A 21732-nucleotide genomic window follows, 5' to 3' on the forward strand; every position below is an offset into this window, starting at 1 on the left:
CTGGAAAAGCACAGCAGATGAGACAGCTTCCGAGGAGCAGGAAAATCGACTTTTCGGGCAAAAGCCCTTCATCAGGAATGGAAGCAGGACGCCTCCAGGGCGGAGAGATAAATTGGGGGGTGGGGGTGGGGGTGTGCTGGGCCGAAGGTAGCAACGAGTACAATAGGTGAATGGGGGTGGGGATGGAGGTGAAAGGTCAGAGAGGAGGGTGGAGCAGATTGGTGGGAAGGGAGATTGGCAGGTAGGACAGGTCATGAGGATAGCACTGTGCTGGAAGTTTGGAACTGAAGTAAGGTGTGGGGAGGGGAAATGAGGAAACTGGTGAAGTCTACATTAATGTTCTGGGTTTGAATTTATCCGAGGCGGAAGATGGGGCGTTCTTCCTCCAGGCATCGGGTGTGGAGGGAGCGGCGATGGAGGAGGCCCAGGACCTGCATGTCCTCGGCAGAGTGGGAGGGGGGTGTTGAAATGTTGGGCCAAAGGGTGATGGGGTTGATTGTTGCGGGTGTCCTGGAGGTATCCCCTCAAGCGCCGTGACTGGACTCTGCGAGGAGTCTCCAGCCTCCCCAATGTAGAGGAGACCGCATCGGGAGCAATGGATACAAGAAATGACATTGGTGGATGCACAGGTGAAAGCCTTCGATCTCCCGCGGCCCGGGTTCGTTTTTCGGGCAGGTAAGTCATTTTCAGTAGATCTGACATCTTGAATTAAATCTCCCTGGTGGTCTAGTGGTTAGGATACGGCGCTCTCACTGCCGTGGCTCGGGTTCGATTCCCGGTCAGGGAAACCGTTTTCAGGGGTGCAGGCTACCCATTCTTCTTAAATGCGCTGTGTAATTATTTATAGTCATTTCTGGGTGCTGCAGTGTGTCGTGGCTCGTTGAAATAGTGTCCTGATTCAGATTTGTTTGTATGTGGAGGGATGATGCTTCTGTAGTTAAGTACTTGGTTCGTGTGCGTTGTTTTCCTGTAGAGGCTGTTTTGAATTTACCATTGACTGTTTGCTCTACTGTGACATCTAGAAATGACACTTTGTTGTTGTTCTCCTCTTTTGTGAATTTTATGCCCGTAAGGATATTGTTGATGGTGTTGTAGGTTTCCTCTAATTTGTTTCATTTTTTGATGACAAAAGTGTCATCACTGTAGTGGACCCAAAGTTTGGGTGGATCGTTGGAAGGGCTGTTTGTTCGAGTCTCTGCATTATTGCTTCTGCGACGAATCCTGATACTGGTGGTTTCATGGGTATTTCGTTGATTTGTTTGGAGGGCTTGTTACTGAATATGAAGTGGGTGGTAAGACACAGTTCCACGAGGTGGATAGTGCTATCTTTGCTGATGAAGTTGGTGCTGTGTTTGTGTCTCTGGTTCTTCGAGTAGTGTCTTCAGTTTTCTTTGGCCAAGTTGATGTTAATGGATGTGAACAGGGCTGTTATGTCAAAGGACATCATTATTCCATTCTCTTCCATCTTAGTGTATTTGGTGTTCAGGAATTCTTGGATGGAGTAAATGGAGTGGCGTGAATCTTCGACTTGGTGTTTTCAGTGGAGGCCTTTGACTACTCTGTATATTGGTGTTCCAAATTGTGAAGCTTTGGGCCTGAGGAGGGCTCCTGGTTTGAAGAGGAGAACAACAACAGCGTACCATTCTTAGATGTCACAGTAGAGCGAACAGTCAATGGGGGAACTTCAAACTAGCGTCTACAGAAAAACAACACACACAAACCAAATACTTAACCACAGAAACAATCATCCCAACACCCACAAACGTTGCTGCATCAGGACATTATTTCAACGAGCCACTACACACTGAAGCACAGAGAAACTATGAAGAGCAGAAGAGGAATAGGTATATAGTGTATTTAAGGAGAACGGGTCCCCAATAAACCCAGTCCGCCGATTTCTCATTGATGCTTCCAAGCTGACTTTCAAAAATTCGTTTGGGCCTCCATTCTTTTCTGTTTGTTTTTTGCGGGTTTTGAAAGCTTTCGCAATCCTCTGACTGAGTATTAGAGTTGGAAAGTTATGTTGTGGCTGTACAGGACATTGGTTAGACCAGTTTTGGAATATTGTGTGCAATTCTGGTCTCCTATCAGAAGGATACTGTGAAATTTGAAAGGGCTCTGAAGCACCAGTGGGTCCACAGAGGGGAAGAGGCCCTTCTGCTGCCCTGAGTGTGGGAAGGCCTTCAGTGATTCCTCTGCCTGCTGCCGCACCAGTTGGTCCACACCGGGGAAGGCTGTTCTCCGGCCCCAAGTGCGAGATGGCCTTCAGCAGTTCTTCCCACCTGCTGAGACACCAATGGGTCCACACTGAGGAGAGGCCGTTCTTCTGCCCCGAGTGCAGGAAGGGCTTTGCTCTTTCCTCCGAACTGCTGGCCCATTGGTGAGTCCACATGGGGGAGCGGTCGTTCAGTTGCCCTACGTGCAGGAAGTCCTTCAGCAATTCCTCAGCCCTGCTGAGGCACCAGTCCGTCCACACCGGGGAGAAGCCGTTCTCCTGCCCCGAGTGTGGGAAGGGCTTTATCCGCTCCTCCACACTGCGGAAGCACCAGCTGGTCCACACGGGGGCGGGATGGGGGGTTGGGGGAGAGGCCATTCTGCTGACCTGACTGCGGGAAGTCCTTCAGCAATTCCTCCACCCTGCTGAAACACCTGTGTGTCCTTCAGCAATGGGAGGCCCTTCAGCTGGCCCGAGTGTGGGAAGAGGTTCATGTTTGCTTGCAACTTGCGGAAGCACCAGCGGGGGCACTGCTGCTCATTGAGCCAGGGACTGCACATTGCCAATGAAATGATCCAAATAAACCTCAGACCGCAAGACCATCGGAGCAGAAGTTAGGCCATTGGGCCCGTCGAGTCTACTCTGCCATTCGTTAGAGACAAAATTAGTGCAGATGAGATTAGCTACAGGAAATAGGCCATTTGTCCCAACAAGTCCACACAAACCCTCCGAAGAGTAACCCATCCACACCCATTTCCCTCTAACTAATGTACCTAACTCTATGGGCAATTAAGCATGGCCAATCAACATGACCTGCACATCTTTGGTTTATGTAAGAAGACAGGATCGCCCAGAGAAAACCCATGCAGACACTGGGAGATTGTGCAAACTCCTCACAGACAGCGATCCAAGGCTGGAATCAAACCTGGGTCCCGTGCGCTGTGAGGCTGCAGTGGTAACCACTGAGCCACTACATATTGCCACCCGAAGTTGCAAGCAGGAGGTTGGGAGAATACAGCCTCAGAATGTGGAGTAGTCAGCGTTTTGGGTATTAACCCTTCTTCAGGATTGAAACGTTAACTTCTCCATGAGAAACGATTTATGGGAATGATGCTGGGGGTTGTAGGGTTTGAGCTCCAGGGAGAGGCTGAATAGGCTGGAGCTGTTTTACCTGGAGCATCGGAGGCAGAGGAGTGACCTAATAGAGGTTACAAAATCATGAGGGGCATGGACAGGGTAATAGACAAGGTCTTTTCTCAGGGGTGGGGGATTCCAGAACTAGGGGGCATAGGTTTAGGGTGAGAGGCGAAATATATTAAAGAGACAACGTCTTCATGCAGGGGGTGGTACATATATGAAATGAGCTGCCAGAATATATGGGTCAGGTGCTGTCAAATGGGACTAGATTAATTTAGGATATCAGGTCAGCATGGACAAGTTGGACTGAAGGGTCTGTTTCCATGTTGTACGTGTCTCTGACTACTGGTCCTCATGTAATTTTAAAATAGGGTCCAAGTAACTTTGAATAGTTCAATCTTATTGAGCTCACTTCCTGAAAAGTTTCAAATGAATCATCTGAGCGATACTGTTTAAACATGCTAAGTTGGACAAAGTATCCCATCAAGTTCAACACAAACCCAGAGTTGAAGAAGTCAGAAGTCAGAACACCAAAGGGACCAAACTGATCACAATATTCCAGGTGCAACCTTATCAACGTCCTGTATAACGACAACATAACTTGCCAACATCTATACTCAATTCCCTAATTGATGAAGGCCAGTGTGCTGAAACCTTTCTTCACTGCCTTGTGTACCAATGTAATCAGAGATATAGGACCTACTTTAAACTGATCCACAATCCAGCTACTGGGAGCCCTGAAGCAGAGTAGTGCTGCGTGAGTGTGCTGGGCACATAACCCAGAGGTCGATGGGTAAAAACCATGTGATCCTATTGCCCAATGTCTCCGTAAGCTGCTTTCATTTACAATGTTGCTCTGTTCTGTATGTTGCCTTTGCATCTGCTTCCCACAGCTTCTTCAGTGGAGGAGTGGCAGCTGGAGCCCAGGAGTTCAACGACCCGCAGGAGCTTGAGGAAGGTCCAAGCTCCAAGAAGCGGGGGGTAAGGCTGGAGGCAGGATTTGCTCAAGGCTTGTATTTTTAACTCATTTAAATGGTACCTACTGTATGGGGCTATGGTTTACATTAAAACCGGAGGATCATATCAGAGTGTTTATATTTAGCAGCGGTAGTTGGTAAAATACACTCCCTGGAGGAGCACCTTCTATGATGCTGCATTTCTTGCTTTATGCCCTTCCCCCATTTCTTATCTCCCAGCTTGGTGTTATGTTTTTTTGGTTAAATTTTATTTCATATTAATCAGACTGGGTATTGACTGTGTGCTATTAATTTGCTTCTTCGAATATTGAAAGTCAAAATTCATGGTGTAATTTCATTTCTGATGTCAGAGTTTTACATTGAATGTGCAGATGTGAATACCAGTAAGTTGTGAAAATACATCAAGAACTTGTGGTTTTTAACAAAAAGAGCAGTTCACTGATATTCATGGCATTGTCTTATTTGGGAGTGATGATTCAAATCTGACCAACAAACCGTTTCATGCAGTCACCCAATTTAGTTAAAATTTTCATTAATTTAATTAAAGAAAAGAACTCTGGCAGGCTAAGATTTATGCAATCTATTTATAAGATTATCTCCATTGCTTGCAATATGGTCTCATCCACATTGGGGAAACTAGACGCCAACTCGCGGAACGTTTCAGGGAACAGCTCTGGGACAGTAAAACTAAACGACCGACGCCCTGTGGCTGAACGCTTTAACTCGTTCTCCCATTCCGCCAAGGACATGCAAGTCCTGGGCCGCCTCCACTGCCAAACTCTTGCTACCCGACGCTTGTAAGAAAAACACCTCACCTTCTGACTTGGGACCCTCCAACCACATGGTATCAATGTAGATTTCGTCAGTTTCCTCATTTCCTCTCCCCCACCTTGTCCCAGATCCAACCTTCCAATTCGACACCAACCTCTTGACCTGTCATACCTGTCCACCTTGCTTCTCACCTATTTGCTCCACCCTCATCTCTGACCTATTACCATCAATCCCTACCTCCATCTACCTATTGCATTCCCAGCTGCCATTCATCCAGCCCCACTTCCTTCCCATTTACCTCTCAGCCCCCTTGGGCCACCCTTTATTCCTGATGAAGAGCTTATGCTCTAAACCAAGACTGTTATGAAACAACATTCTCAACAAATAGGAAATAGCTCCCAAGTCAGATTTCATTCCCTCTTCTGTTTCCCAGTTCTTTCAGAAACAAGAAATATCTTTTTCTTCCACTAGAAAGTGATCTTCCACTTTGCGCTGTCTGAAGTGTTATGCCACATTATTACTTCAGCCACCTTTTAAGAATCGTTTCAACCTGTTTTTCTAACAATTGTGGAGGTGACCAAAAGCAAACATTTCACTCCTCCTCAATGCCCCATTTCTCCTCCTATGAGCCACTTTGTCATGTTGTCTATGTTACAAGCAGCCGAGTGCACTTGGTTTCTGAATTGAAATTTGGCCATTGAAGTGATCAGAATTAATATATATCGATGGATAGCTGTGTTTGCACTCACTGTAATTATCCACCAATATGATGTCGGTTGTTCCACCAAAACTGGAAACAATGATCTATGTTTATATTGCAGTCGGATGTAGAAAATCATCCCAGCGATCTTCACGTTATTATAGTTTACTGTGGCCATACAGCATTGCGAGGCAGTTTGATGTGACTAAAATTTGGATGGAAAGAATGTAGATTGATGAGAAGGCAAAATGGCAGTGTCTCTGGCCACAATCGATCTGTCTGGCTTGATTATATGAGTGGCGGCTGTTCAAGAGCAACTTCCACTCCATCACTTCAACCAGCAAGAGGAGACAAGTGTGAACACCACATTCCAACTGTGACATATACGCATTGCTTCGATGTTATTGATCAAAATCCTGGAATTCGCTCCTGAACCTTTATTATAGACCACATCATATTTGTGAAGTAATTTAAGAGGTAGCTCACCACCACTTTTTCAAGGACGGTTTGGGAAGACTTGCTGGCAGAGCCAATGATATGCACATGATCTTGGAAACAGTCTAATCGTATGGATAGATGATTGGCTAACCAATGATACAGGAGGGATAAGGGGCATGCTGAGGATCGCAACTTACAACTAGCAACGTTCCACAGGGATCAGTGCTGGGGCACAAAATTATTTACTATATTTATATGAATTACTTGGATAGGTAAAGTGAATGTACTATTGCCAAGACTGCAGTAGATACAGTTGATTAGAATGCAGGTGGTAAGGATGACATGAACTCTTCATCCAAGTTCAGTGAGTAATCGGGAAGGCAAAAGGGAGATTGGCCTTTAAATGGAGTACAAAAGTAGGGAGGTTATAGTGAACCTCCGCCTGGAGGTTTTGATTGAAAGTGCAGTGAAGATTCAACCAGCTGACAGTGGATCTGAATCACATGTAGATCAGACCAGGTTTGGACAGCAGGAAACCAGATAAGTTTTTACAACAAACCACAACGATTTCATCATTTGACTCTTAATTCCAGATTTATATTGAATTCAGATTCCACCATCTGCCGTGGCAGGTTTTGAACCCAAGTCCCGTGAACGTTACCTGGGTGAATGGTCTGGTGACAATAAAGTGGCCATCGCCTCCCCTGAACACATTGGCATATTGTGTTCAGAGGTAACAAAGGAGCAAGAGGTTTCAGCAGCTGCTAAGTTGTTGATATTACACAAGGGAACATCAGCACTCTCAGTAATGGCACATACTGAAGCCAGGGCCCTGTATCAAAGGTAAGGGCTCGGGATCCACAAGAAATAGGAACAGCAATACGCCATTCAGCCTCTTGAGCCTGCTCCTCCATTCAGTAGGATCGTGGCTGATCTGGCATTCCCCACATCCACTTTCCTGCCCTTTTCCTGTAACTGTTCATCCCCCGACTGATCACGAATCTATCGATCCTAGTTTTAAATGTGACAAGAAGGATGTCAACAGAGTTCCTGAGGTTGGGGGAGGGGCGGGGGGTGCTCAGGTCGAACTTGGGGACTAAAACAATGGCTTCACACTTCACAATATTGAACTAAGGGAATGTTTATGGTTATCCAATGCTGGAAATTGGGCAGGCATTCAGATGAAATTATTGGTAAATTATGAATGACAGAGGAGTCGGGAGAGAAGTGGTGTTCAGGCACAGTTGGATATCATCAGTATAGATGCCAACACCAGCAGCTACGGTTAAATAAATAAGAACGGAAGACACTAAAAGCAGACCCTCCCAGAGCATACAGCGATATTGGAGAGGGTCAGTACTGTCATTAACTCTGATCCAGGCTGTCAGCAGGTCGACGAGGGAATGTTCATCGCTGTCACCGTTACAAAGGATGTCAAATATGACCTTGATAAGAACTGTTTCAGGGGTAGAAACCAGACTCGAGGGCTTTAAACACAGAATTCTGGAAAAGCTGGGAATGGCTTATTCAACAATGTAACATCCAAACCAACACTTCCATTGGTGCGATAATTATAGAAGTGTTTTGGTTTTTATTTAGATGATTCTCAGCAATACTGAGTAAGAAGCAACAAAATTAACACAAGAAATATTGCAATTGCTACAATATGCCTGCTCCCAATAGGAGACTACCTGGTGTTCACTTAACTGTCTGCAAGGCGCAATATTGGAAAGGAATTATCCAGTTCATAGCTATAAGAGGGGAGACACAGACTGCTTGATACAAAGGGCGGGAGTAGGCCACTCGGCCCTACGAGCCTGCTGCAACATTCAATAAGATCATGGCTGATCTGAATACAACCTCAGCTCTACATTCCTCCACATCCCCGACAATCTGTCACCCACTTGGTTAGCAAGAACCTGTCTACCTCTGCCTTAAAGATTTTGAATTCACTGCCTTTTGAGGAAGACACACAACCATCAGAAAGAAAAAAAATCATCCTAATTTTTGTCTTCTACTTTTAAAATATGACCCTCTATTTTCAGATATTAAGATTGGGATACAAGCTGCATTGAAATAATACCTGTGGTACAGTTAACTATCTCAAAGTGCTTCACGTGAACATAATGAGAATTCCTTTAAAAATCACAAGAGTGGAGCACAGATTAGGACAGGTGGCCAAAGACTTGGTCAAAGGGGCAGGTTTAGGGCAATCTTTTAAACAGGTTCAATTTCCCAAACATCTGAGGACTAAGACATAAAGAGCAAACACAAAATAGCAAAGGATGGGAAACAACAGTGTGGACATAATGTCACAGGATGAGTAATCCAGGGAACATGAGTTCAAATCCCACCACAGCAAGAGGTGAAATGTGAATAATTCGAATCATAAATGGGGAACACAAAATTAGTCTCAGTATGGTATCGATGGCACTGACGTCAATTGTCATAAAATCCCATGTTCACCAATGTCCTTTCAGGAGAGAAACTGCCATGCTGACCTGGTCTGGCTTACATGTGACTCCAGACACACAGCAATGTGGTTGACTCTTAAATTGCCCTCTGAATTGGCATAAGCAAGACACCTTGCACTTAAGGATGGATAACAAACATCAACCTTGTTAAAGTGTCAGAACAGAAATTGCTGGAGAAACTCAGCCAGTCTGGCAACAACGGTGGAGAGAGAGAGAAAAAGAAACAGAGTCAATATCCTGGCATGCGTCCAGAACAGTTGTGAAGAAGGGTCACAGCACTTGAAATGCTAACTCTGCTTCTCTCTCCACTTGTGCTTCCAGTCCTTTTGAGTTTCTCCAGCAATTGGTGCATTTTTGTGTTTCAGATCTCCAGCATTGCAGTTCTTTATTACACTGACTTAGGGAAGCTCAAATCCGATAAAAGAATAAAGCAGAAGGGCTGGAATTACTCAGCAAGTCTGGCAGCAGCTATTGAGATAAAAACAGTTAGTTCTTCGGGTTATTGAATGATCTTACATCGGGGACAAACTTTTGGCAAGCTGCAAGAGTAAAAGGCACTGGTGTAACTTCAACATCTGGGAGAACTCTCTCAGCCATGGAGGTCAGACTGACTCAGCATTCTGGTCCTGCTCATTACCTGTTAACTTCTCCATTTGTTGTTCTTGTTATATTTCTACATGGTTGACACATTCCTATGTTTTAAAATGATATTCCAAACTGACAGGAATTTTCCATGTAAGTAATCATACATTAGAGGGTTTGGAACGTGAATGTAACTTTTAAACAAAAAGTATTTATTCATGCATGGTGTGTGGGCATCGCTGGCAATGCTTGCATTTATACCATCCTTAACCACCCTGTGGTTGGTTGGAAAAGTGAATGAAGGTGTCTGAGATTGTCTTGATTAGCACAGCAATCTCAAAGATGGGTGTGCTCAGGTAGAAGTACCCTCCACTCCCACAGCAAGTCTGCATTCACTTCAATTACAGATGCCATCTCACACTCCCAGGACAAGGACAGCATGGGATTACAATCAGAATAAAGCTTCCTCTACTCTTAAATTGAAAGTGATGCTACCTCAACACTGTCCCCAACAAACACTGTCAAGACAGAGAGAGCATTGGGTTAGATACAGAGTAAAACTCCCTCTACACTTCCCCATTCATTCAGTCCCTGGACAATGACAGCAAAGGGTTAAATAAACAGTAGAGCTTCTTCCATTATGACTGACACTTAGTACGTTCTACACCAATCCTCAAGGATAATTCAGAACTGAGACTATTATCTGGTACTGAATTCACACACCCTAATGGGAATGACAGCAACAGAAAATCAGGTAAAACACACACAATGTACAACAAAACTAGACCGTTATTGGGATCTAAGATATTTAAATGAGAGGAGATATGATCCCTGCAATGATCTGAATGTGAGCTGAACAACTTTCTCACTTGAACAATATTCTCTGGGAATGCAATGTCCACCTCACTGCTGTCTATTCAATTCCTCTGCTCTCGTTCAGGGCTGAGTTGCGGCTGACCACATGGTGGCGTGGGCGTCAAGAGGTGAGACAATTAAGGTCAACTTGGATTGAGGGCATCCTGTGTCATGCCAGTGAGGTCGAGGGTCGCTGATTTACTCAACTTATAATCGGGGACAAGGGGATGTCAGGCTGGGCTTGTATCAATTTGCGTTTAGAAGAAACAGATGATCTGATGAAGCAGTATAACATCTGGAGAGGACTTAATGTAAATGTAATGTCCACTCATTTCTAGCCAGAGACTAGCCTCTCATTTAAGATAGGAGAGTTTTGTTTTTCTCTCAAGTGTTCCCAAGTCTTTGAAATTCAGTTCTTTAGAGAGCAGCATGTGGTGGTGGCACGGTGGTTAGCACTGCTGCCTCACGGCATCAGTGATCTGAGTTTGAACCCACCCTCGGGCCGACTCTTTGTGAGGAGTTTGCACATTCTCCCCTTGTGTCTGCGTTGGTTTCCTCTGGTGCTCTGGCCTCCTCCCACAGTCCAAAGGATGTGCAGGTGAGTGTAGATTGACCATGGGAGATGCAGGGTTACAGAGATAGAGAAACGAACTTGTTTTGGGTGGGACGGTCAGTCAATGTTGACTCGATGGGCTGAATGGCCTACTTGCACGCAATTGACCTATATCAATCAACAGTATACTCTTGCTTTATGGTTACCGACATCAAATTACATTCGTGGTTTTGGTTATTTCATCTCTTATGTCATCATATTCAACCAACTGCAGCATCTCGAAACTTGCTTAATTACAATATCCAATATCAGCAGAGTACTTTTTCTTTTTGTCACGACCATTATCTTGAACTCTGACGTGTGACCTCTTCATTGCTGTCAAAGTTCCTTATTTGTCCCTACATTGTCATGGTTTTACTTTGTCGAATGACTTCCTGGCTTTTGCATTTAAGACCCTATATTCTGCCCTCTTCAACACTTTCCCTTCCAATTCTGTACTAAAGATTTCATGAAAGACCTCAGAGTGTGGTGAGACTGTGGAACTCACTCCCACAGTGAATAGTTGGGGTGAAAGACATTACAACTAAGGGTAAGCAACCAAATACAAATGAATGTCACTCTCACCAGATTCACAACACAGTGAAATTAAAACATGCAATGTCCCTCAATTTCTCAACTGTTCCTAACCAGACTTGATGAAGAACGGATCTTGCACATCAACATTATAATTTAAACAAAAACCAACAATTATAAATACGGCAACTTTTCTAGGCCAAAGTTAAGTAGATAATCTAATTAATAGCAATGAATTAAACCCTTTGATCAAGTCCCCCATCATCTCAGAAATAGAAATTTCAGCGGCAAATTAAGAAAGAATTTTTTTTTAAAACTTACCAATTCAAACAAACAGTTTCCAACAATGTATTGCCAAGCCTTTGTGCAATACTTGGACTATGAGTTTTTCACAGACACGTCACTGTAACTCCAATCTAAAAGTCACTGCTGAATGTGACGAGACACCCCAAAGTATTCAGTCATTTCTTACAGGCTGGGACTCATTCCCAGAAAGAGCCAACAATTCTTTAACTGGACAGTAGAATCTCGAGAGAACAGCTCCTGGGCTCAACAAGCAGCAACGCCCAATGGAAGCAAAGTTGGCGGCGGGGCAGGGCGGGGCAAGGGCATAAAACAAAAAAGCCCACTGACTCTCCCACTGCACAAACACATTGTCAGAATGCACAGGGGCTCAGTCCTGGGAGTGACCCACAGCAGTTTCATCAAGAGGGCCACACTTGATAAACAGATCTTGCACACCAGAATTATAATTTAAACAAGAACAAACAATTATGAATACCGCAAATTTACTAGGGCAAAGTTAAACAAGATAATCCAGTTAATAGCGATGATTTAAGCCTTATGATCAAGTCCTCCACCATCCCATAGACACAAAATTAAGGGGTAAATTAAGGAAGAGAATTTTTTAAATTATCAATTGAAGCAATCAATTCCCAACAATGGATTGCCAAGCCGTTGGGCAATTCTTCGATGATGAGTTGTTCACAGGCACATAACCGTAAATTTAATTTCAAAGTCACTGCTGAATGTGAATGGACACCCTGAAGTATTCAGCTATTTCTTACAGACTGGGGCTCGTTCCCAGACAGAGCCAATAATTCTTTAACTGGACAGAAAACACTAGAGAGAACAGCTCCTGGTCTCAACGAGCAGCAGTGCCCACTGGAAGCAAAGTTGCGGGGGTGGGGAGCACGACGGCATAAAACAAAAAAATCCGACCGACTCTCCCACTATAAGCACTGTCAGAATGGGCAGGGGTTCAGTCCTGGCAGTGACCCACAGCAGTTTCACCAGCAGAATCAGATTGTTGGGAGCACTGGTGTGCCCGCTGGTGCTTCTGCAAGGTGCAGAATGATGAGAACCTCCGCCTGCACTCGGGGCAGGTGAACGGCCTCTCCCCGGTATGGTCCCCGACTGTGCCTCAGCAGGTGGGAGGAATTTCTGAAGGCCTGCCCGCACTCTGGGCAGGGGAAGGGCCTCTCCCCGGTATGGACCCGAAGGTGGGATGCCTGTTTAAAGCCCTTCCCGCACTTGAGGCAGGAGAACGGGCTCTCCCCGGTGTGGACCCGCTGGTGCCTCAGAGGGCAGAGGTATCGTTGAAGGCCTTCCCGCACTTGGAGCAGCTGAAGGGCTTCTCCAATATGTGGACCCGGCGGTGGGTCAGCAGGACGGAGGAATAGCTGAAGGCCTTCCCGCATTCGGGGCAGGAGAATGGTCTCTCGCTTGTGTGACCCGCTGGTTCCTCTGCAGGACAGAGGAAATGCTGAAGGTCTTCCCGCACTCAGGGCAGCTGAAGGGTCTCTCCCTAATGTGGACCCGCTGATGGCTCATCTGGCGGGTGGAATTGCTGAAGCCCTTTCCGCACTCAGAGTAGGAGAACAGTCTCTCCCCGGTGTGACTGCGCCCATGAGTCTCCAGGTCAGATGGGAAACGGAAGCCTTTCCCACAGTCGCCATACTTCCACGGTTTCTCCACGGGACGGGATTCCTTAGGTTTCTCCATGACCGAAGCTTCACCTGCACACAAACGCGTGTACAGCACCTCTCTGCCGTGAATTCCTCTTCCCAGTCTGTATAACATTTACTGGCTCCACAACCAAAGTGCTGCAACAGTAGGGTCTCTCTTCCAGTCTCACTGATGCTGAAAACGTACTGAAACAGGAACTAAAACGCTTGGTTCCTTCTCACAGAATCATGGTCGAAAATTGTTATAGTCCCGATGGATTCAGTGACTGTCAGACATTGACGTGAAATTGAGGACAGCAAATGCTGGAGAGTCAGAGTCAAAGTGCAATGCTGGAAAATCACAACAGATCAGGCAGCATCCGAGGAGCAGTCGAGTCAATGTTTCAGGCAAAGCCCTTCAGATATTGATATTGAAACTTACGTCTTCAGATCTTCAAATAATCTGTAAAAAGTGATTACAAACATCATCACTGTCAGTCCAGGTTAGAAATTCCAAACAAGCAATTCTACTTTACGCAGAACATTATTTTCTTTTTCCACAAAATTGAAAGCACCATCCCACCCTCTCTCACCCCTCTATTCTCACTCCGCTCAAACTAATTCTCCCCATGGTACTGATTCAGGATCTTACAGAGACCGAAAAGTGAAAACATCAAGACAGACACCTCTGAATTTTGGAAACCTCCACCTGAAAGTTGGTATCTTTCACGATATGTAGGAGTGAGTAAGTCTGATTTTGGGAAGCAAAAAAAGTATCAATTCAGGATGAACCTTCAATGCAGCTTCTTGCGAAACATCCAGACACGGAATGGTTAACATCTGGGGAGGTGGAGGAAATGAGATATCAAGGCATTGGCACCGACACCAGACAGAAACTGAACATACAGGCATGGCAAACATTACGGGCAAGCCAGAGTCATTGAGATACACAGCACAAAAACAGGTCCTTCAGTCCAACTCATCCGTGCCGACCAGATAGCTTAAATTAATCTCGTCTCATTTACCAGCACTTGGCCCATATCCCTCTGAACTCTTCCTATTCATATATCCATCCAGACGCCTTTTAAATGTTATAATTGGACCTACATCCACTACTTCCTCCGGCAGATCATGCCTTACACTTGCCTCTCTCACGCCAAACATACTACCCTCCTGTTCTGGACTTCTCCCATCCCTGGGACATGACCTTGTCTATTTAACCTATCCATGCCTCGCATGACTCAAAAACGTCTGTAAGGTCACCCCTCAGCCTCTGGTCTACCGGGGAAAACAGCTCAAGTAATGCACTGCGTGTACTTTTAGCTTCACACTCGCTGAACCTTCCTCCCGTGTAAAACATTGTTTCCCTCCCCAACACTGCCCATGGGAAAAGCCAAGAGTGCTGAGACTCTGGAGTTGGGGGAATGCCACGTAGAATTCCTACAATGTGGAAACACGCCATTCAGCCAAACAAGTCCACACAGACCATCCGAAGTGGAACCCATGCAGACAATTTCCCCTATCCCATTATACTACACTGACTGCACACTCTGGGCCCATTTAGTATGGTCACTTCTCCCGAAACCGCACATCGTTAGACTTTGGGAGGAAACCAGAGCAGCCGGAGGAAACCCACGCAGACACGGCAGGGAGAATGTGCAAACTCCACACAGATAGTCGCCCCAAGTCTGGAATCGAACACGGGTCCGTGGTGCGGTAAGGCAGCAGTGCTCACCACTGATCCATCGTGCGACTTACGTGTGCAAAAGGAGGTGGGGCCTGGGAACTTTGTTAATTGTACCACACAGTGGATTGTTGAGCCAGGTTAAATCTCACAGGATCCAGGGAGAGCTAACCAACTGGGTACAAAATTTAGAAGCGCGTTGTTGTAGGTGCTGGAATCCTTCCTGAAAACAACAAATGCTGAAGATCACAGTGGGTCAGGCAGCGCTGTGCTACTCTATGACCGGATAGTGTGGATGTGGAGATGATGTTTCCACTAGGAGAAGGGTTGAGGATGCCAAGTCATTGAGGGCATTTAAGACAGAGATAGGTTCTTGATTAGTAAGGGGGTCAAGGGTTATGAGGAGAGGGCAGCAGAATGGGATGGAGAAATATATCAGCCATGATCGACTGGTGGAGTAGACTCGATGGGCCAAATGGCCTCATCCTGCTCCTGTGTATTATGGTCTTAAAGCGGAGCAGTAGTCTTAAGAGGTTCTCACAAACTATTTCAGAATCCTGAAGAGGAGTTGTTGGATTGGAAACCTTAACTCTGCTTTTTCTCCACATATGCTTCCAGTCCTGCTGAGCTTTTCCAGTGTTGTCAGTTTTTGTTTCAGTTTTCCAGCATCCACAGTTCTTTGTCTTATTTATCACAGTCATTTCTTGCCTTTCCCAAGTGTCTGGAACTTCATCTCCCTGATCTACAAACTGTTCAGTTACCCTAGAAATGACCACTACCTCCTTATCAGAGTAGACCCCTTTGTTGCAAAATGATTGTTCAATTCTGTGACCAAAATAATTGCATTCGTAATTACTTACAACAGGGACTCTCAATATCTCAGGCAAGAACACAGCCAGATTTTTTCAGACAGTACATTTATGTGATTTGATACAAATCCCTATTCCCTACTTTACCAGCGTGCTGCTGGGAATGGAGGGTTTGAGTTAAGAAGAAGCTGGGACATTTTTCCAACGAAGCCTAGCAAGTTGACAGATAACTTTATAGAGATTTTTAAAATCAGGAGGGGGACAACATAAGGTGTCATTTCCTGGAGGCTCAGAATATTTTATTGCTCCAGAAGGTGTAAAAGGGGGTCAAAGATTCAGCAGAAATCGAGTAGAGCTGAGAACAGACAACATTTTACTCTGTGGGAACAGGGGGACCAGAGGACAGAGAAATCAGGACCCGAAATCGAGCTGACACCAGACTACTATGTTATCAGTGCTTTGACAATGGTACTTCTGTGTGGGGCAGGTTGAATTATGAATTGAATAGTAACTTCCTCAAGGAGACTGTGCAGGAAGGCCTGGGCTTGTCTCTGTGGCGCAACTGGTCAGCGCGTTCGGCTGTTAACCGGGAGGTTGTTGGTTCAAGACCACCCCGAGGCGGCGCGTTTGTTGTTCTCGCTCCAACCGCTTTCTTGGCTGCAAAGATGCGCGTTTTTCATGGTGTCAGGAAAATGTTTCCCAAACGGAAATCTTTTCCACTGAGGAAGCACAAAGGGGTTTCTGAATTGATTGAATTTCTAACGTAAAGGACTGCGGATGCTTACAGTCCGAGACAGAAAGCGAAACTGCTGGAGCAACTCAGTACCTGGATGAGGAAAAAAAAGTTCTGAAATGTTGTCTCTGATTCTCTTTCTACAGATGCTGCCTGACCTGCTGAGTTGCTCCTGCAATTTCTGGTTTTGTTTTTAACTGAACGTCCATTTCATCTTTCGGGATGAAACACCCAGACCCGCCATTTGCAGATATTTAACCCTTTGGAAACCTGTGAAGTGATTGGATTCAAACAAACTCTGCAATGATTCACTCTTTCTCAGCTCCACAGGCAGAGAGACCTGGGAAATGAAGCTGTCAGTGTGGTTCTGTATTGATGGGCCGAGAGATGAATGCGATAGACATGAAATCCATTGCGGGTTCCCCACGCAGGTGTGAACCCTGCCGACTACAGTTGAGAACTGTCGTCAAAAAGAAAGGGAGATTGCTTCACGTTTTTTTTAAAGATGCAAATCAGTGGAGGGGTTGAAATATTTCAATCACATTGGGACTGGTCGGGAATCTGCAACCCACTGCCTGTCAGGGTGGATCAAGCAGATATCCCCAGAGCTGCTTTTGAGGATATGGGCCAAGTGTTTGGAAATGAGACGAGAACAGTCAGGGGCGTGAAGTCGTGGTCGAAATGAAGCAGGCACCTGAGGACAAAGGTGTTTTATTTGCCAGTGAAAGATACTGCTTCACAAAGTTGGGTCGATGGAAGGGAAGCAGTGATGGTGATTATCTTTGGCTGTTCACCTTGTGAATGTTCCCATTGCTGTGCATGTCCGTATAACGTCAGAACTCTGCAGCATGGTGGCGTCAGGTCCGCACAGGGCCGGGGGCGCAATGGATGACGCATCTGACTCCACCTACATGTTTGAAATGCAGCTCACAGCTTCTTCACACACCCCAATTAATCTTTCTCATTGTCCTGAAGCCGGCATACGGTTTGAATTCCTGATCTGCAGGAACGAGACTCTTTTCACTGTCTCGCGTCAGTCAGTGTCCCTGAGAACATCAGAGTCACGTCACAGCGCTGTCAGAGGAGGGGAAGCTGAAAGAGCCCCACACGCTGCTCACGGGCACATTTCACTTTCCCCAACTCACCGCCCCAACCACTGCGGCTCCTGGGAATGGAAAGGGAACAAACACCAAAACCCAGTCTCAGCTTTGTAAATCTTCAGGAAATAAGAAAACTGATTATCCCTTCCGGTCTTCCATCCTGGCCTGACAGCGTTGATTTTAAATGGCTGTCCAGTTAGTGTCGATTCGTTTTGGCTGAAAAAATCTTCCTTATCTCATCCGAGCATTTCTTGCCACAGAGAACTGTGCGGCAGAGTTCATGTATTTCCTTGTATGGTATTTTGTAAATAACATTCGTTTGCGGGTTGTTTGTATAGGGTATTTAAGGTTCACTAGCCGTTGTTTAATGCTGAGAGGGTTGAGTTATCTGGAAATCATTTCACAGATGTCTTTAATGTAAAGTAATGTGGCTAGGGTTTCTGCAGACGTTGTGTCTGCTAGTGTCAGTTTGTTGATGTGAAATCGTCACACTGGGTTTATTGGGTAGGCAAAAGTGGGGACTGCAGATGCTGGAAACCAGAGTTTTGATCAGAGTGGTCCTGGAAAGGCACAGCAGGTCAGACAGCTTCCGAGGAGCAGGAAAATCGACATTTCGGGCTTAAGCCCTTCATCAGGAATAGAGGCAGGACGCTTCCAGGGATGGCGCTATAAATTGGGGGGTGCTGGGCCGAAGGTAGCAAAGAGTACAATAGGTGAATGGGGGTGGGGATGGAGGTGACAGGTCAGAGAGGAGGGTGGAGCGAACAGTTGAGAAGGGAGATTGGCAGGTAGGACAGGTCATGAGGACAGCGCTGAGCTGGAAGGTTGGAACTGAGGTAAGGTGGGGGGAAGGGAAATGAGGAAACTGGTGAAGTCCACATTGATGTCCTGGGGTTGAATTTATCCGAGGCGAAAGGTGGGGCGTTCTTCCTTCAGGCATCGGGTGGGGAGTGAGCGGCGATGGAGGAGGCCCAGGACCTGCATGTCCTCGGCAGAGTGGGAGGGGGGTTGAAATGTTGGGCCAGAGGGTGGTGGGGTTGATTGCTGCGGGTGTCGTGGAGATGTTCCCTCAAGCGCTGTGACTTGACTCTGCGAGGAGTCTCCAGTCTCCCCAATGTAGAGGAGACCGCATCGGGAGCAATGGCATTGACACTGGTGGAAGCCTTCTCACGATCGTGGCCCAGGTTCGATTTCCGGGCACGGAAGCAATTTACATTAGAGCTGTGAGGCGGCGCTGCTGTCTCCCTGGTGGTCTAGTGGTTAGGATTCGGCGCTTTCACCGCTGCGGCCCGGGTTCGATTCCCGGTCAGGGAAGTATTTCTCAGTGGATCTTTTGCCTACCCATTCTCCTTCAATGCGCTGTACAGTTCCTTATTGGTCTTCGTCGTTACTGGCTACTGCAGTGGGTGTTGCCTCTTTGAAATAGTGTCCTGATTCAGGCTTGTTTGTGTGTGTAGGGATCATTGCTTCTGTAGCTAAGTACTTGGTTCGCGTGAGTTGTTTTCCTGTAGACGCTGTTTTGAATTTACCATTGACTGTTCGCTCTACTGTGACATCTCGAAATGGCACTTTGTTGTTGTTCTCCTCTTTTGTGAATTTTATGCCAGTAAGGATATTGTTGATGGTGTTGTAGGTTTCCTCTAAATTACTTCATTTTTGGATGACAAAAGTGTCATCACTGTGGCGGACACAAAGTTTGTTTTGGATCGTTGGAAGGGCTGTTGGTTTGAGACTCTGCATTATTGCTTCTGCTAGGAATCCTGATAATGGTGGTTTCATGGGTGTTTCTTTGATTTGTTTGAGGCTTGTTACTGAATATGAAGTGGGTGGTTAAGGCACAGTTCCACGAGGTGGATAGTGCTATCTTTGCTGATGAAGTTGGTGCTGTATTTGTGTCTTTGGTTCTACGAGTAGTGTCTCCAGTTTTCTTTGGCCACGTTGATGTTAATGGATGTGAACAGGGCTGTTATGTCAAAGGACATCATTATTCCATCCTCTTCTAACTTAGTGTCTTTGTTGTTCAGGAATTCTTGGATGGAATAAATGGAGTGGCGTGAATCTTCGACTTGGTGTTTTAGTCTTCAGTGGAGGCCTTTGACTAGTCTGTATATTGGTGTTCCAAGTAGTGAGACTATGGCCTGAGGGGGGCTCCTGGTTTGAAGAGGAGGAGAACAACAACAAAGTGCCATTCTTAGATGTCACAGTAGAGCGAACAGTCAATAGGGAACTTCACACTAGCGTCTACAGAAAAACAACACACGCAAACCAAGTGCTTAACCACAGAAGCAATCATCCCAACACCCACAAACGAAGCTGCATCAGGACATTATTTCAATGAGCCACGACGCACTGCATATAGAGGATTATAAAATCATGAGGGATACGGATGAGATGAACAGCAGGTGTCCTTTCCCTCAGCTGGGGGTTTCAGGATCAGGGAGCAAATATTTTGAGGTGAGTAGAGAAAGATTTTATAAAGACAGAACAAGGATCGTTTTTAAGAGAGTGGTCTGAGTGCAGAATGAATGTCCAGAAGAAGTCATAGAGTCACAGAGATGTACAGCACAGAAGCAGACTGTTTGGTCCAACTTGTCCATGCTGACCAACTATCCCAACCCAATCTCGTCCCACCTGACAGCACACGGCCCCATATCCTTCCAAACGGGGGCGTGCTGGACCCATAACCCAGCGGTCGATGGCTCGAAACCATCCTCTGCTATTGTTTAATGTCACCTAGAGCTGCTTTCCTTTGGATCGGTGCTCTCTTCTGCAAGCTGCATTTGCGTCTACTTTCCGAGTGTTCAAATGAAGCATATCGATGCACTCACCAAATCCACTCAATTCAAGTGGCATGATTTTAGAGGTCTCAGTGGTATTCTGTACTTCGTCTGTTTCCTCTGAACTCAATCGCAAACCCAGTTCTCTGCGATGCCAATCAGCTGGTAAAGTTGAAACACATGCCTTGCGGTTTCGTCCATTCCTTGCAGTAATTCGCCACCCTGGTTCAGACGAGATGACAAGCATGTCAGAAACCGCATCACGACTCAGACAGAGTCCCCTACTATTAGGACGGATACCACCGATTGTGAATAACCTCAGAGAGAGAGACAAGTGACATACAGTCGCCGTGGACTCGATGGGCTGAACGGCTTCTGTCTGCGCGAGAATGATGCTACGTGTTTATGCCATCCCACTGCCTGTCTCTGGGACAGAGAGGCTGAGGGGGCAAAGCTGGTTCATTTTTAACCGTCCCTTCCGTGTTGGACTGCCTGCAGTCCCTCAGCTCAGAACCGTGGGGATGACTCTCAGTGAGTGAAGGTTTCACTCGGATTCTCTTCATCTGGGACACTTGGGGCTCAGATGTTAACCGCTGTGCGGTCGCAGCAAAGAAAGCGATCCCCACTTTGCAATCGACTTTCCGTAAGATTGCTGGGTGAAGACGATTTCTGAACACCAAGAAGGCTGCACAACAATATGAATTTACCTGAGCGAAGAGTCCTCGGTGTCCATTTCTTTATGTCCTGCCAGCACAGCATCTTTCAATCTCTCCGATAACAGACCTTTGGAGAAAGTTCACAATCAAAGTTGTTCATGTTCCCCGCATTAATGTAACTGAGACCTCTCACCCCAAGGGTCTCAGAGAGAGAGAGAAAGCAGAAGAGCGAATGGACTCTACCCGCCCCCCGCCCTACACCCCGTCCCATCCCCCAGAACATCGTGCAAGTAGAAATAAAATGGTTTAATTATCCACCAGTGGAGGTAGTCCAGTTCCTGGGGATGAGACAAAGTGGGCTTTCTGCCCCGGTGACAGAATGACAAGCAGATGTTCTGGAAACGCTTTGCTGCTTGCAATTCTTGCAGCAATGTGGACTGTACTTCACACTGAGCAAGTTTCAGCTGGCTCAGAGTCTCCGATGTACATTGCTGTGTTTGCCGCCAGCTCACAGAGAGAACAATAGGAAGGACGTAGGAGCGAATAACGATCCGCGTGGGAGGGTGAATAACTGTTAATGGAGACTGTTAGCGGCTAACAATACGTAGTGTGTCATAGCAGACGAGGTGGTAACAAGGAGTCGTTTGTGTGATAGGGGTCAAGGACATGGGGGAGTTCAGACCCTAAAGTTGTGCAACTCGATATTGAAGACCGGAGGGCTGTAAGGTCTCCAAGTGGAAAATGAGGTGTTG

General features: G+C 46.2%; 2 non-coding genes across 2 annotated transcripts; both read left to right on the plus strand.

Annotated features, from left to right (window-relative positions):
* Nucleotides 1–715: 715 nt before the first annotated feature.
* trnae-cuc (transfer RNA glutamic acid (anticodon CUC)) lies at nt 716–787 on the plus strand. Its single transcript has one exon. It is a non-coding gene; the product is annotated as a tRNA-Glu (tRNA).
* Nucleotides 788–18789: 18002 nt separating this feature from the next.
* On the plus strand, nt 18790–18861 carry trnae-uuc (transfer RNA glutamic acid (anticodon UUC)). The gene has a single exon. It is a non-coding gene; the product is annotated as a tRNA-Glu (tRNA).
* Nucleotides 18862–21732: the final 2871 nt, after the last annotated feature.

The sequence above is a fragment of the Chiloscyllium plagiosum genome, unplaced genomic scaffold (assembly GCF_037043375.1).
Source record: "Chiloscyllium plagiosum isolate Xiang-an unplaced genomic scaffold, Cpla_swu_hap1 HiC_scaffold_27, whole genome shotgun sequence".
In the NCBI taxonomy this organism is placed as follows: Eukaryota; Metazoa; Chordata; class Chondrichthyes; order Orectolobiformes; family Hemiscylliidae; genus Chiloscyllium; species Chiloscyllium plagiosum.